This window comes from Chlamydotis macqueenii, chromosome 2 (assembly GCF_036417535.1).
Source record: "Chlamydotis macqueenii isolate bChlMac1 chromosome 2, bChlMac1.mat, whole genome shotgun sequence".
NCBI classification, from domain to species: Eukaryota; Metazoa; Chordata; class Aves; order Otidiformes; family Otididae; genus Chlamydotis; species Chlamydotis macqueenii.
Genome location: NC_141557.1, coordinates 123,956,294 through 123,971,891, shown reverse-complemented (window position 1 = coordinate 123,971,891; position 15,598 = coordinate 123,956,294). Strand labels below are relative to the sequence as shown.

At 38.5% G+C, this 15,598-nt stretch overlaps 1 protein-coding gene across 2 annotated transcripts in view; it reads left to right on the top strand.

The window, feature by feature from the left end:
* Window positions 1-15,598, top strand: part of TOX (thymocyte selection associated high mobility group box) — a 223,882-nt gene that overhangs the window by 26,641 nt on the left and 181,643 nt on the right. Inside the window, exon 1 of one of the 2 annotated variants that reach the window (XM_086742367.1) lies at window positions 9,039-9,143. The exons of the other annotated variant lie outside the window; for it this stretch is intronic. The gene's annotated coding sequence lies outside the window, so the exon portion shown is untranslated. Of the gene's footprint in view, window positions 1-9,038; window positions 9,144-15,598 lie in introns of those variants that run through there. 2 annotated transcript variants of the gene reach the window in all.

Below are 15,598 nucleotides of genomic sequence, written 5' to 3'. Positions count from 1 at the left end.
CATGTTCTCATTTGTACACCTGGTTCCTCTGCCATTATTATTGGGAGCATGTCATTGTGCTAAAAATTATCACAACATGTTTTTAATCATTAAGGTAATTATTGACTGTTCTGTAAGGAGAATATATTAAGCCAAGCTAAGCCATCTCATTCCAGTTAGTGTTTACAGTCTCATTACCTAAAGGTTATAGAAAAAAAAAAAGGCTTCATAAAATGCATTGAGAAGTTAATAAATTCAGATCTTGAAGGGAAGAGAATTAGTAGGTTACCAGGGGGAAAAAAAAATCCCTAGGATTTGTTTACATGATGCTAGCTTTAGCTCAATGTGTGATTTCTTCATCAGAATTAAAGCAGTGAGGCATGGGGCAGAAGGTTGTCTTTTGGTGGCCAGGTCACTGAAGAAGGGCCTGACTTCCACTGTGATGTTAGCGAACACCTCGGGCATCCCTGCCAGACGCCCTTTGCGTAACAGGCTGCTCAGCGAGCAGGAGAGCAATCTCTGCTAGATTTTTGTCCAAAGGAGCAGCCCCAGTGATCCTGGAGGACTCTTTTGAGGACCTGACAGTAGAAACAAAAGCCACCTTGTAAGGGGAAACTTTTTGCTAATGAAAAAAAATTGCCAGTGTAATTTCAGTGCTTTTCCCGTTGTTACCTGGTAGTGTTTGCATAGCAGAGGCCCCTTTTGACATCAGCACAGATGTTTGTTCTTCAGCTGTTAACAAAAGCTGTAACTGTTTTGTTGTGTCCTAGAAACGTGGAAGTTTCTCTAAAGGGAATGTGTACCACGGGGCTGGTCTTCACCTGCTGTAAGTCAGAGGCCGTGAAGTGTTGTTGAGCTGTTGCATGCAAGTCTTTAAATTTCCACCATCTTTTCTTTGGGCAATAAAGCTTAACTTTTAGCAATCCTATTTCAACAGGTTTCTATTAGCTTTATCGGATTTTAGGGGATGTTGTTTCTAGAATAACTATAATCAAGAAAATAAATAAGTAACTAAGCACACCGACAGGTTTATAAGTTGTTGTGTGACTTGCTTTCTGTAATAAAATGATGATACTCATCTTCTTAGACAGAAGGCTGTTTGTTTTGTGTGTCAGGTAACCTCTAGGATAAAAACCTATTTTGTTTCAACTTCTGTATGTCCTGTTATTTTGGGTGTTTGGCTTGACTTCTGTAACAGTATATTATTTAAACTGTAACTTTTTAACCTCTTAAACAGGAGTTTGAGACCTACTTCAGACTTTTTTTTCCCTTTCTCTAGGAAGATAACTTATGTCCTAGTCATCCTTTCCCATGTGGGACTGTCAGTTGAGGTGAATTTTATGTAGCAGCTGTCATTAGCATAAGTACTTCAGTTTGAGTATTTTTGCAAACTGTAGTAATACATAATTTCTGCCAAAATGAATGACTTTTGAATTTTCTAGTGACTATTAAACAGAGAATAACATAAGAAAAGAAAATGAAATAATTATAGTGCTTCATCCTTTATTAATGGCAGTGTAAACAACATTGTAATTGAAAACAACATTCAGAATAAATGCTAGAAAGGGGCTGCATGGAAAAAATAAGTAGGTTTATTATGTAAGATCTTTCTGAAAAAAAACTTTTGAGCAGTCATGAAATGTTGCTTATACTTCATGGCATTTGAAGGAACTGCAAGTAGTTGTAGAAGTGGAAGAAGAAGAGTGGAGAAACGAGCTGTGCGCTGCAAAGGCTGAATTGTGCTCCGGTGTGTAAGGAAGCAGCAAAAGGAGATCTTGCCTGCGGTACAGCAGAGAAGAGTTGGAGGTCTTGAGTCCCCCAAGGTAGATAGATGAACACGTCCTAAAACCTGTCACTGAGACCTCTGTAGACCTTCTCCTTGTCAACAGTCTCACTAAAAAAAAGGATGAGGAGTGCGTGGGCTGGCAGACAGATTTGTCTTTCTGTAGCCAACAGAGGCCCCATTGGGTCTGAGCAATCTGTTCCTCCCTGGGTCCCTATCGGATACGTGGCTTAAGAAAGGACTACTGTCTTCAGTTCTGTAACTTGGCGCCATGTCATCTCTATCTTCAGGTACCAGGGTGGCAATGAACCTCTGTCTCCTTTTGTGCCTTTTAGCCTGTGTTCAGTGTGCGGTTGAGCCCACCGCTTTTCATTTATCCCAGTCTTGTTTTACAATTTGAAATGTTTGCTTTCCTCTGCTATTGCTTGACAATAAAAATGTTATTTTCTGAGCTAACTGAATAATAAAATACTGAATTGAGAGTTATGGTGGTGATATGAGCGAAGTTAGCAGAAGATCTACAGTCATTACAGAATCAGCTCTGATGTACTGAGTTTTGTCATTTGTATAGTCCTGATAATTCTGGAAACACATGAATCGTCATTTGTTTTATTTTTGGAGAAAGATCTAACATATAGATAAGTTATCCTCTTTATATTAAAGAGGCACTACAGAGGCCAAGTAATTCTTCATCTGTATGAAGTGTGTACATGTGCTTATATTTCTCTGAACTAAAGAGTGGTTGTTTTCTTTAGCCCTTGAGTTAAAACCTGCTGTGAGCTGTGTCGCCAGCTCGTACCAACTTTGCCGCTAATTCTGAAAAACTCTAACAGTCTTCTGGCAAGAGCAGGCAGGCACAGTAGACATAGGACAAGTCATAGAATCATAGAATAGTTAGGGATGGAAGGGACCTTCAAAGGTCATCTAGTCCAACCCCCCTGCAAGAAGCAGGGACATCTCCAACCAGATCAGGTTGCTCAGAGCCTTGTCTAACCTGACCTTGAATGTTTCCAGGGATGGGGCATCCACCAGCTCTCTGGGCAACCTGTGCCAGTGTTCCACCACCCTCACTGTAAAAAAAATTTTTCCTAATATCTAATCTAAATCTACCTCCTTCTATTTTAAAACCATTACCCCTCGTCCAAAGCAGTAAGCAGGTCTTCAGGAACTTACATATCAAAATAGATATAGAAGAAGAGGAAAGAGTTATTTGACCTTTTTAATGTTTACTTGGTGAAATTTCTGTACGGACATATATTTATATTGCATTCAATAAGAAGCATCTCCATAGTAATTTAATATATAGAAACACATAAACTATAACCAAACATTGTGTTACATTATGTCTACAAGGGAAAGGTAGTGAGTTCCAATTCTGCAGGAGTCACCTTCTATTAGGGTTTCTTTCTATCCTTATTCTGTATGTCAGATGGATCGCTACATTTAATTAAGCAGTAACAATTGAGGTGCAGATTATTTCCTGGGGATTAATGACCAGCTGGACAGAGTTGATAGCCCAAGGTATTGGATAGATTATGCTTGCATAGCCTCATGGATTAAGTATGAGCCCTACATTGTAGAGGTAGTCACTTTGAATAGTGTAAGAGAAAGCATCACATTGAAGATAAAGTCTGTATTTTTTTATCTTTTGTTCTTTCAGCACCAAGTAGATCGGTACATATCCAGTCCTCAATCACTCCTTTCTTCCTGAAATAACCTGTGTTTAAAAGGATTTTTTGTTCGGGAAGGCAGACCACTCCAAGGCAGACCACTCCTTGTTTTAGTTCCATGTTGTCCTGTTGTAGCTGGGATGGACTGAGGAAATGACACAGAGGTTTGTAGAGAGATACTACATCTTTTTTCAAAACATCACACAAGCTTTTTGGTGCAAAAGTTATTTTCCAGGTTTATGACAGTTTGCAGGAAGCTTATGAATAATTTTGTCCTTGTTTTGCACTAGGTAATGAATTTAATTTAAGCTTTGTAGACTGTATTTCATTACTTCTTACAGTACATTTTGACATGACTTTTTTTTCATAACGATCTTGCATCTCAACTAGAACTGTGCACATCTAGATCCTGTTTACTGGCCATCAGTGTTCGAGGGTCAAACTTTTTACTGAATCCTTCCATTTTTGTTTATGTTTTTACTTTGCCTGGAGTTTGGGAGATGGGTCGTTTCGAGTATATAATCTGGAGAACCAATGGCAAAATCACTACAAGCTGTTTTGAGCCCACACACACTAAACAAGAGAGCATATCTAAGACAGACCCAAAGACCCAGTTTGTACTCTAGGGATCTATTGGAAGATCCACTTCCCACTTTTCAGTAGATTTCCCTAGAAGATTATGTCCATGATCTGGTAGTTGGTCACACTCAGCTATCTTTCCATCTTGAAGTCAGGACACATTCATGGGCCAGCACTGGGGTGCACACTGAAACACACCTGTTTTCGTATTGTGTTGTACACAGCCAAAATCAGCCTTCTCCTGTTTGCAGCTGATTGTAGCCCAGATGAGGCTGCTCAGCTCTGGGAGTTTCTTCTGGACTGTTTCTTCTTCGTGATGGGCTCATTCATCATCACTTATCCTGAACCATACTTTCTTATTTATGTCCATAGTTAGTTGATTTTATTGTTTTTCTTGTTGCTATAGAGCTAGCTGAGGTCTAAAGTTTGCGCATATCACAGTCCATTGTGTCTACTTTCTTGGTGCAATTAACAGAAATGGGGGATATAATAAAATGTAAAAATGTTAATAAAAACAATTTTTCCATGAGTGCTTCCCTCTCATTCCTTTAATATTGCAGGTGTACCATCACCACGATATCTAGGCTCAAAATGCAATATGTAAGAGAAGCACATCAATCGCTGTCTGTAAATTAATGATTTTCTTCACCCATTCCTTGATAGAAAATGAAAAATTAATAATGTCCTAAATATGCCATAAAATATTCGCAGCATTTTTCTGACTTTAAAGAAGGAATATAGTATGTAGTAGTTCTTGTGGGCTGGGGCCCGTCTTGGCCTTGTGCATTTATGTTACTGGGGTAGCAATGGCATTAAAGGCCTTACGTGGTCCAGCTGGGATGAGTCATGATTCCTCTCACAGGATGCCTGGAACATCTCACATCCAGGGAGCTCTGGAGCTGCTGCCATGGCCAGGACCCTTGGGTCATACCTCCCTCCCCAGGTTACTGCTGGAAGCATTGCCATCAAACAGTGAGCACCTCGTGCCCCGTAAGCCTCGGTCTCTGAGCGCCCAAGAGCTTGAGAGTTGAGAATAGCCATTCTCCAGGCATAAGGCAGTCTCTCTTTTATTGTGCTTCCTGTAGAAAGAACACTTGAGCCTATGTTACATTTCAGTAATTGGCTGCAAAGTGCAGGCTTCTAAATTGTGAAAACGTGAGAGCCTCCATCTTGCCAAGCAGTAGGGGTTGAATTGCAGGCTGCCAGAGCTGAAAACAAAATACAGCTTGGGTGAATCAGCCTGGATCTTATACCACACACAGACTAATGTTCAGAGGAAAATTTCATTAAAGACAAAATTTTTAAAAGGAAAGGAAAAGACTTTCTGTGGCTGTAGCTTTAATGATTTTCCCCTGTGCCTTTTTCCTTTCCCTTACAGATTGTGAACCATTCTTTTTTTTTCTTTAATGTGGTAATTTCATTAACTGAAATCTTAATTTTGGTATGTTAAGTGCATACCTGTTGGAAAAAGAATATTTTTTTAAAAAACCCAAAATATTTCTGTTTTCTGTTTTAAGTAAACAGGAGACCTTGCACTATTTGCTTCAGTATAGTGATAATTCAAAGAAATAAAAGAAGCAACCAGGCACATTATTTCTCTGGATAGAAATGGGAGGCAACTTGCTGTACATAAAATCTGAAGTATGCTCGTTCAGGCATTAAGAGACTATGCAATCATATTTCATTTTCTATGTGAATTTGTGTAATTTAGATTTTCTTTGTAATTTATACTATACATTTCAACATCTGAAACACATTAGACAAATATCAAGTGAATGTATTGACTGAAACATTTCTCTGTCTGAACATTTGAATATTCAGGAATGTTTTAGTTTAACAATGAATATATTAAACATAGCATTGTGAAAAGCAAAGGTCCAAAGGAAAGAAAACTCCTATTTGTAAAACCTGTGGAAGAAAAGAGCTGAGGAATGGAAGCATGTGCCACAGTGGCATGGCAGTTCAGATGAGGATGTGAAGGTGTGATGAAAAAAAAGGGAGAGAGTAAGTTGTATGGGCATCTCCAGACCTGCACATGTCTAACGAGCAAAAGTACCTGGAAAGGACCAGATTTTTCTGGCTACAAAGAGTGACCCTCTAGCAAAGCAGAGGAAGAAATCTAATAATTGAGAAGAAATAAAACTAAGATAGAGACTTGGTGCACTGGAAATAAAGAAGAGAAATGGACAGTCAGAAGATAGCTGTTCTGCAGCAATTTTTTTATATACTATCTCCACAAAGCAAGACAGAGATAATAGACGGGCTAGGAGCCAGAAACAGCTAGAAATTGCAGAAGATAGGAAACTGTGAGAGGATACAGACTGCTGGATGATCTGCACCAGCATCTGACAAAGAAGTGACATGCAGTTGGATGTTCCATGTTGAAAAGAATCAATGCGCTTGGCATCAGAGGAGCTAAAAGCAATCCACAGACTAGGGTTCATTTTGAGACAGGTAGTGCTGCCATCCGCCATAGATTCTGTCAAGGTCTGGGGAAAAACTCAGAGAAGAGGAGGACATTTCAGGAGAACAGCTATATTACTGGGTGATCATAAATTGTGTCAATTTAAATTTAATTGAGAGATCAGCAAAAGAAGACAGTTATTTTTTTGATGGAAACTTTGAAAAACCCAGCAAAACAATGAAATTTTACTGTGGAATGAGCTTAAACTACGAAGAAACTGCATATATTTCTGTACACATAGTCATATATATATATATACACACCTCTGTACACTTATTTTCATGTCTTATTCCTGAATTTAATTTTTTCCAATTTGGAAATGGAAAGATCAATAAGAATAGAAGTCAGACCACTGTTAGAGAATAGATACAGGCAGGAACAATAAGGAAAATCCAGGGAAGCAGAAGGCAAAGCAGTATGCTGAGGTGCTGTAAGCTGGTAAATTGAATTGCTTGGCTTTTTTCCTAAAGTAAGAAAAATATTGTGTTGCTACAAGTAAGCATATATTTGAATAAGAGAAGCATGTCCAGACAGGAGTTCTCATTTCCCATTTTGTTAGGAGGAGGAAAGTCTTTTGCAGTCTCTTTAAAAGACATCTCAGAACAAAGACCCGTGGATTGAAGAATTAAATATAAGAGAAAATGGGAACTTTTTCAGTCAAAGGTGCAGACATTGAACTTTATTTCTAAAGTAGCAGCTATAAAAGTTGTTCAGTCCTGAGGGACTCCAAGCCTGAGTGAAGAACCAACTCAAGAAGAGCACTGAGACTAAGCAGAGAAGCTGTAAGGATTAGTGTCTTATCAGGAAAGTGAAAATGGCCAAGAAGTAAAGCATATTAGACTTTGCAAATGATAGTAAGACAAACAGTCAAGGTTTGTCAACTTTATAAATAAAAACAGAGCAAGGAAAGAAGTATAGCAGCTGTGCAGTACAGATAGGTAGAGACTACAGATTTTCTGTGAGCATCTCAATACTTGACCTGAACATATTATACTCAGTCAAGAAAAATGATGTTGAGTAGTTGGGAAGAGGAGTATGAATAGGGAAATGACAAACACTGATGTGCAAAATAATCTTAAGAGAGATAAAGGTACTGCAATCAAGGTGATAGGATTCTGAAAGGACTGGTGAAAGAAATAGCAGGACCTGTTAGATTGGTTTTGAGATCTTACTTAATTTTTTTTTTGTTATTGAACGCTACAATTAGTCATACAAATAAGAGTGCATTCATTTGCTGATAACCAAAAACAGAGAGGCACTGTTGCTACAAAGAGTCACAGCATATCAAGGAACACAGATGACCTTTAAAGGTCCCTTCCACCCCAAACCATTCTAAGAAAAAGTGTGTGACCCTGATGGTTGCAGTGTCAGGGTTGCGAGAGGAGGATGCATGCATGGAGTCGCTTGTGCGGAGCTGAACAGCAGAGCTTGCTGCTGTAGGCGTGAATTGCCAAGACAAATTGTGACAATAGTGACAGCAAACGTCCACAGATTTTTCTAGGGAGAGGTTTCTGGTAGAGATGGGTATATTAGACAGTGGTGAGATCTCCAGTGTCTGATCACCTATATTCAAGGGAGACTAATTCAGAATGAAATAGGTAGAAGGAAGGGCTGTTAGGATGATCACGGGAGAGGACAGCCTGTTACAAAAGGAACAGACAATGGCTATTTCTACGTTGAAGACACCTCAGTTGTCTCTAACAAGTGTGTTTTGATCCAGTCCTCAGTAGCCGGGGATGTGCCGTGGTGTCCCTGAGCAAGGCAGTGTAGTTGGCAGAGAAGGTGGCTGAGGTGCTGCCCTGAGCCCAGTACCTGAGCGCATGGGGCATGCAGGAAATGCCTGGGTTTGTTTAGTTTGCTGAAAAGAAGGATGAGAAAGGAGATTACTTCTAACTATTTGAGGGAGAAAAACCCTAGGGAGGGAAAAGAGCTATTTCAGTCAAAGGACAGTGCTGGTAAAAGAGCAAAGGGTTATCAACTCCCAGTGAATAAACTTCCAGCCATCAGAAGGACTTTCCAGTATGCGCAACCAGCAGCAGAAATGGTGAGCAAATGTGACAGGCCTTGACAGCTGAGCTGAGGACATTCGCTTCTGTGCCTCTGCGTTTCCCTAAGTTTTGCCATCCCTCCTCTTCCTTTCTGCAAGCAGTGAACTGGTTAAATTGCTGAGTAACTCTAGAAACAGTGCAAACAAGCAGCAGCTGCACTATTGTTTCCAAATAAACGTATATTTAAATGACCTGGTGAAGGATAAGATTGAAATGATAAAGCAGTTGGATGGTGAACATGCACAATAGAAAGAGTTACTGTAGACTGTGTCATTTTTTCCGTTCCAAAAGTGTTCTTAATAAGTGTTAAAACTAATCAATGACACATGCCTAAAACTGATCTGATACATTTTATCCTCATGATGAGGACCTCAGGAATGCAGGCATGGATTTTAAACTCCGGGAGCTTGCCAGCACATGGATTGAATGATCATAACAATTTCTTGGAGGGATAATTAGCTTTTTGTTCCCTTTTGTTTTTTAGCTGCTTTTATTATTTGAAATGTGCGTCCTCACCTTCGTGCTCACACTGAAGCCATTGCCTTGTCTCTGACCTCATGGCTACACAAAATGCTACATGAAAATCTCCGTAGTCACTCTTTGATTTCCAGGATGTAGTGGTGAGTGGCAGGGGTCTCCCAAGAAAATATCTTCCCCTTTTTTCTCTTGATCGCTTTGAACAGCAGCATGAGATAAATCTTCATTTCTAAGGATCTTCCAGCACTTTTGATGAGAGGTGGACGTAAAGAAAAAGCAATGTATCATGACAGCCAGTAGCTTCATTCAGAAAGAAAAAAATGCATCAAACACAACCACATTTTTAAATTGCATACAGTTTACAATTATTTCCAAACAGACAGAAGTTAATTTCTTTGGGTTACTGCGGCTGCATTGCATAGGCTTGCCCAGCACAAAAAATAGACTATCATTTTTTCCTGACTCATGTCCCAGGTTAGTCAGACAGATTTATTCTCACAATTATATGTTTTCTCCATATATTTGAGGTTGCTGTGATTTTTGTAGGTCTTTAAAAGGAATTTGTTATTTTTTTGTTAATTGTAAAAATGCTATTCCCATAAATGCAATTTAATTAAAATGAGAATTTCTGCCAAAGCATTTAAATAAATACAGTATTCTTTTACAAGTATGAAAGGAGTTACTATTTGCTGTTTCATTTCCTCACTAATATGCTGGCATGTTTGGTTTGAACCTGAGCTTGTGGAAGTTTATTCTTAACCAAAGCAGTTCCTTTTTCATGTAAGTAGGTTAAATGTGAGTTGTAGAGCCCTAGGGCTCTTTTTGTTCAGTTTTAAAGCCCCCTCAAGTGGGCCTCATTTAGAAACCTGGAATCATATGTTTGTAAGGTTGATCCAAATTACCATTAGAATAGCTCTTTTCAACTTTATTTATACAAAGAATCGTAAAAAACCGTACCGAACTGACAAGGTATTAAATCAAAGTGAATAAAGACAGTTAATTTTCTTTTTGCTGAACAACTTTTTTTTTTTTTTTTAATGGAAACTCTCAAATTGAAAAAAAATTTCTGTGGAGTATGTTAAGGTGCCATGCAGTATAATAAAATGCTATTACTGTCAAAAAGGTACATGATAAAGTGCATTGGCACAGAAGGCACATATTAATGTCAGTCATTTTCGGGTGATTTGTGTACTAACCGCAGTGTTTTAAGAAGATCAATATTCTTTGTTTTGACAACATTTCAGAGCCTTGTACTTTCCTGACAGTATTAATCTTTCTACCACAGTATGGTAGAATAGTTTTAGCAATTAGTAAGTGGTCAGTTTGGTGAAAAGATATGCAGTAATAGTACAGTTGCATATTACCAGGTAAAAACCATAATGCATCTTTGAGTAAGGTAAACATTGTAATTATTCTAATTTTTAGTGGAATATAATGCTATGTAATTAGTATAAAGTTGCTAAAATGGTGATATTTTCACATTCCATAAAGTGCATTTTCTATGTATGTTTAATAATAACTCCCATCACAATACTATCAGTGTCCCCTAAGATATAATAATAGATAGAATTACAATAGTTTTGACACATAATTTTCTTATATGCTTCTCAGAAGGCATCATAAATACATCAATGTTTTTATTTATTTTCTGTCTTTCTCTTCCTCCTTTCCAACTTCTGTATGTTTTTCTCTTTTTATCTTTGTTTTACCCTCTTCTTTGTAATCCAATTTTTTTTTTCCTTAAGGTTCTTACATTATTTTTTTTAGTGGTAGAGCAGCTAAGCAAAAAAAAAAATGTTCTTTTTTGTCACCCCTTGTGAAGAATTATTAGCTTTTTCCTCTACTTGTAAAAACCCATCTCTCATTCTTACTTGTTTAAGAACTTCCACAGCTCCTGGAGAGCTCAGCTCTGAGAAGGCTGCTTCCACAAAAGAAATCCTGGGGGTATTTTTGGAGACCTTCTGGACAGGTACTGAAGAGTTACTCCTTTACTACAATTGGATTTTACCATTGCTTACCTCTAAGGGCCTGACTCAGCTGTCTTTTATGTCCTATGCGTCTGGTTTCGGTAGGATGCTCGGTATCTCTACTACTAGGGCCATAACTTCAGAAGTTGATAACAGAGCAGTAATTTTCAAGGCTTTTCATGACTTTTAGTCTTACACTGTTTTAAAAACCACTGAGGCACCATTTGGGAAGTGTCTCCAGTACTATAGTTATTTCCTTATCTAAATAACTGAAGTGTAATGGAGGAGATGGCTGCTGACCAGCTATTAGGTGTTTGTGATAATGGCTGTAACAGCTTCGCAAAGGCGAGATCTGCATTGCATAACTTAACTTTCACTTTCAGCATCCTTGATGTCTTCTAAATTTTTACTCCAGTAAAACTCATCGTAAACTACAGTAAGAGCTATAGAGTTGATTACAGTGAATGATTATGCATTTCTTCCTCACACATCTCCTCTTAAAAATATTTGGAAAGTAGATATTAAAAATACCAAAATGCACGTACACAGGCTTTCATCAGAGCCCTGACGACTAGGCTCAGATTGCCTGCCCTAGATGCTTTGATGCCTGAAGAATAGGCTAACTCTTTTCTAGTTTCCAGCTGTATGGCTGTACATAAAGAGGGAAAGAGACGGCTGTATTTTAGGTTTTATCTTCAGCACGTGAGTTCCTCACATTTAGGGACCCTTGCTGTAAGAGGGTCTCACTGCCTCTGCTGCAGAAACCGAGCCATGATGCAGAAGAGGGGGAGAGGGACCAGAGAGAGCAAACAGGGTCTGTGCATTTGGGGAAGAACTGGGCTCCTGTGAACAGAATTTAAGTTCATGCTCAACAGCAATTTGTGTATTATTTGGTCAGTGAGTTGTGAAGACAACTTCTGCCTACGCTGGAAACTTCATAGGTGGAAAATCCATAGAGGGGAGTAACCACTCATTACATATTAAATTGAGCAAAATATTGCTTTTGCATCCCTGAGAACATAGCATAGCTTTTGTGAAGCTGTGATGAATATCGTAGATTCCTACCACGGGCCATGGGTGGGGACAACAAAGGCAGCAGAGTTTGTCTGTAGCATGGTGCTGCTCAGGAACAGTCATGGGTTGTGCAGTTTATAGCTAGATTGCTCATGGTTGTGCCCAACACCCTGGTCTAATTCTACCCTATCAGGCTATTTTCTAAGATTTTATTTCTCAACCTGGAGGAAGAATAGTTGCTGTTCATTGTTCAGAGTGAGTTTTACAGTGCTTCATATGATACAATGAACTGGTGGTGGTAATTAAAACTTTCAAAATGATCGACGAAAAAAAGAAAATATGAATACTTTCAACTGGCAACTAATGCCCTATCTCAAATAATTGGGTTTTATGTTACAAAACTGCAAAAATATCATGAACCATTAAACAATGGCATGCCTTTATAATTTTTCTTAAAATTATGCTCATCAACTTTCATCTGCCTGGGAACAAATGAAAGTTGATGAGGGTATTGCATTGCTAAATGTACTGGATAATATTCTTTTTAAACGTCTGATCTGATAAGCAAAAATTCACTACATGGTAGAAGTCAATCACTATAAATATGTCTGGTTAGAGTTACAGTCTCTATCTTACATTTAGTTTATTTATTTAGCTAAAGAAGATTAAAGGTTAAGTTTTAGACATTTTTATGACTGCATTCATTGAAGTTTTTTTTCTTCTTTCTGTTTGCCATTCTGGCAAACAGAGCACTTCCCTAAGAGCACTTACACAACCCTGCACCTGTTCATTTGTATGGTTGTTAGGAAAAAATGGTTAAATTAGCACTGAACTCTTTGGGAGAGGGTTTTATTTTTAATTTGAAAGTGTTGTCATATATAGCAGTCATATTACTTAGATTTTCATATCAGTTGTAGCTGGTAAATTATTTCTCAAGGTTATCCGCTGTCTTCTAGTACTGCTTATGCCAACCTATTCAGTAATTTTTTAAAAAAATCAAATTTTATTTGATTCTGTAAAAAGAGCTTCCTGCTCTTATTATGACTCCTGGATGCTAGAGAAGATTCCTGACTTTCTTGTTAGGCTTGTATCTTCCGTGCTTCAGAAGTTCTCCTATTTCAGTCCTTTGCAGGAAATAGGCATTAAATTATTTTCTTTTAGAGAGGTATAAACATAGTGCCTTTTTTTTACCTAGGTTGCAAGTCTTGGCTCTTTTCCTTTAAGGTTGCTACTGATTTTATCTAGGTTAAAGCTAGTGCTGATGGTGAGCAAGTGATTCATTAGGTCAACTTGGCTGATAAGATCAGCAGAATTGAAAACAAAAGTCCCTGTGTTCTAGGTTCAGTACAGTCTAAAAGAACATTTTCAGTTCAGACTCCTCATGTGGGAAGAAAAACAGTGCTGGAAATTACCTGTAGGAATCATTGCACTGCCACTGAACTGTAGCCACGTCTTGTACGATATTGGTACTGTGGAATAATCTCACAGAAAGACGTAGATGCAGTCACGTGCATTCGACGCTAACAGTTTGCAGTACCAAAGCTGAAATTTGTCTGTTCACTAATCTGAACTGTTTGCTTTACTAAAATGATTCACACAAAGGAGTCTCACTTTGCCCTTGGATTACAAGCTTTGTTAAGTCATACTTTGACAGGATCAGTCTAGCAGTGCTTAAGTACATGAGGTGATGTTTCAGTGGTTTTCTTTGTTGAGCAGGAAATTGAATGACAATGTTCTGTTGAATTTAGAAAATTTTATTCTGTATTTCTAAAACCATCAAGATGTCTTCAAGTGAAGATTGAATTCTTTTTCATATTCATATAGATGAATTTCATATTCATATGAAAATTCATATGCATTCACATTATTCAAGCTTGACAGAACACATACGAGTCCAAGGATCTGCTGTAAGACTTGAAAAGTAGCTTGTCCAGATAATATCAAGCCCTTGTCTTCCTCGTATCTGCAGTTTACTTCATTTGCGGAGACACTAGTCAGTCCACTGTTTGAAACCTTCTTACAGAAGAAGAGGTTGTAAGATTGAGGCCCCAAGCAAATCGCCGTCAGCTCTTAAAAGTTATCACCAATTCAAGCAGCAGAGCCTTCATAATCCACTGCCCTGCTATCAGGGCAACCATCGATGAAGGACAAAATATTGAACAAAAAGGAAGAATGTCACCATTTGAATCTTTATTTCTTGTAGCTCTGGCGTTTTTCCCAAGAAGTTATGCAAATTGCAAAGGCCTGATTAGTTTGTATAATTTGAAAGTTAATGTTATGAAAGGTAAATGTATTTAGATTGGTTTCATATTACATGTTCATATTAGACTGTTTTTTAAGAGTAAACCTTATCGGAAATTAGCTGCCTGAAGATATAGGCAGGCATAGAAGAAATTAGTCCTCAAAGACAAATGACAGCTTGAAGCTGACCAGGCCTGAGTCTCTATCATCAGGTTTAAAAGGGGCAGCAGACATTTAGAGAAAAAGTCGTTTGAAATGGAGCCCAGGCTCAGCCCGTCAGGGACCACATTTAGATTTCCTGCATTTTCTTAGGCATTCTAATTTGACATACTCTTAAAGATGACATGAGGGTGTGATTATATGTAATTCAGCTTCTGTTTTCTTCCTCTGCTTAAGTTTCTAAAAATTTCTCACACTAATTTAATTCTGTGTATCCTAAATACATCCTCACATATACAGGTAATTTGCAGCGAGTAGTTCTTCAATTTAATTTAATTTGAGGCATTCCGTTTACCTTTGTTGTTTTTTGCCTATTTTTTTGTTCACCTGATACTTCACTTTGGGATATTTTATAGCGCGAAGGAGGATGTTTTTGCTTGGGAGGAAATTGGGATTGCATGCAAGAAGAACAAGATGTAGTGTATTCCCTCCCCTTTCACAGCATGCCTGGAAGAAGCGGGGCACGTATGGGTGTTTATCCGTTGCGCAAGGGTGTATGTGAAAGCCATTGAAGTATGTGAAAGCAAGCTTACAGGAGCCATTGTTTCCCCCCATCCTGTTGGAAGGAACCAGAGCTGCCCCATTGCAGGGAAGGAGACCATAAAAAGTTCAAACCTGCTTCCCACCAATACCTGTGCCACTCCCTAGGTGTGGGAGAAACAGAAAGGAGCCACGATTCCTGAGAGAGCATTTCTTTCCTGGGCATCTCACAGCTGTATGCTACCCTCCACGTGCAGAGAGAGGCCGTGTGTATTTCTAGCCTGTATTTGAATTCAGTAGTCAGCAGTTGCAGCAAATACCAAATTCATAAAAAATACTTGGTAAATTTGGAAAAAAAGAATAACAATGTCTCAGGTGTGTATTCACATTTCGTAATTTGATCGCCATGGGTCTGTTCACTCCATTTGCTACTACAATTATGCATATTTTAAAAAGGCCCAGTGTTTTTTTATGAAATGCATGCTAATATGTTAAGGTACTAGACTTCTTACACATGGAATCACTAATTCTGGAAGACAGGAGAAGACAATTAGGCAGGTGAAGTATCACCAATGTTTTGAAGTCAGTGTGAAGACTCCAGCTGAGTTCAGAAACCTAGACCCCAATTTTGAAAGAGCACCTCTCCAGCCTCCTGTGCAGGAGAGCTGCCTGCTGCC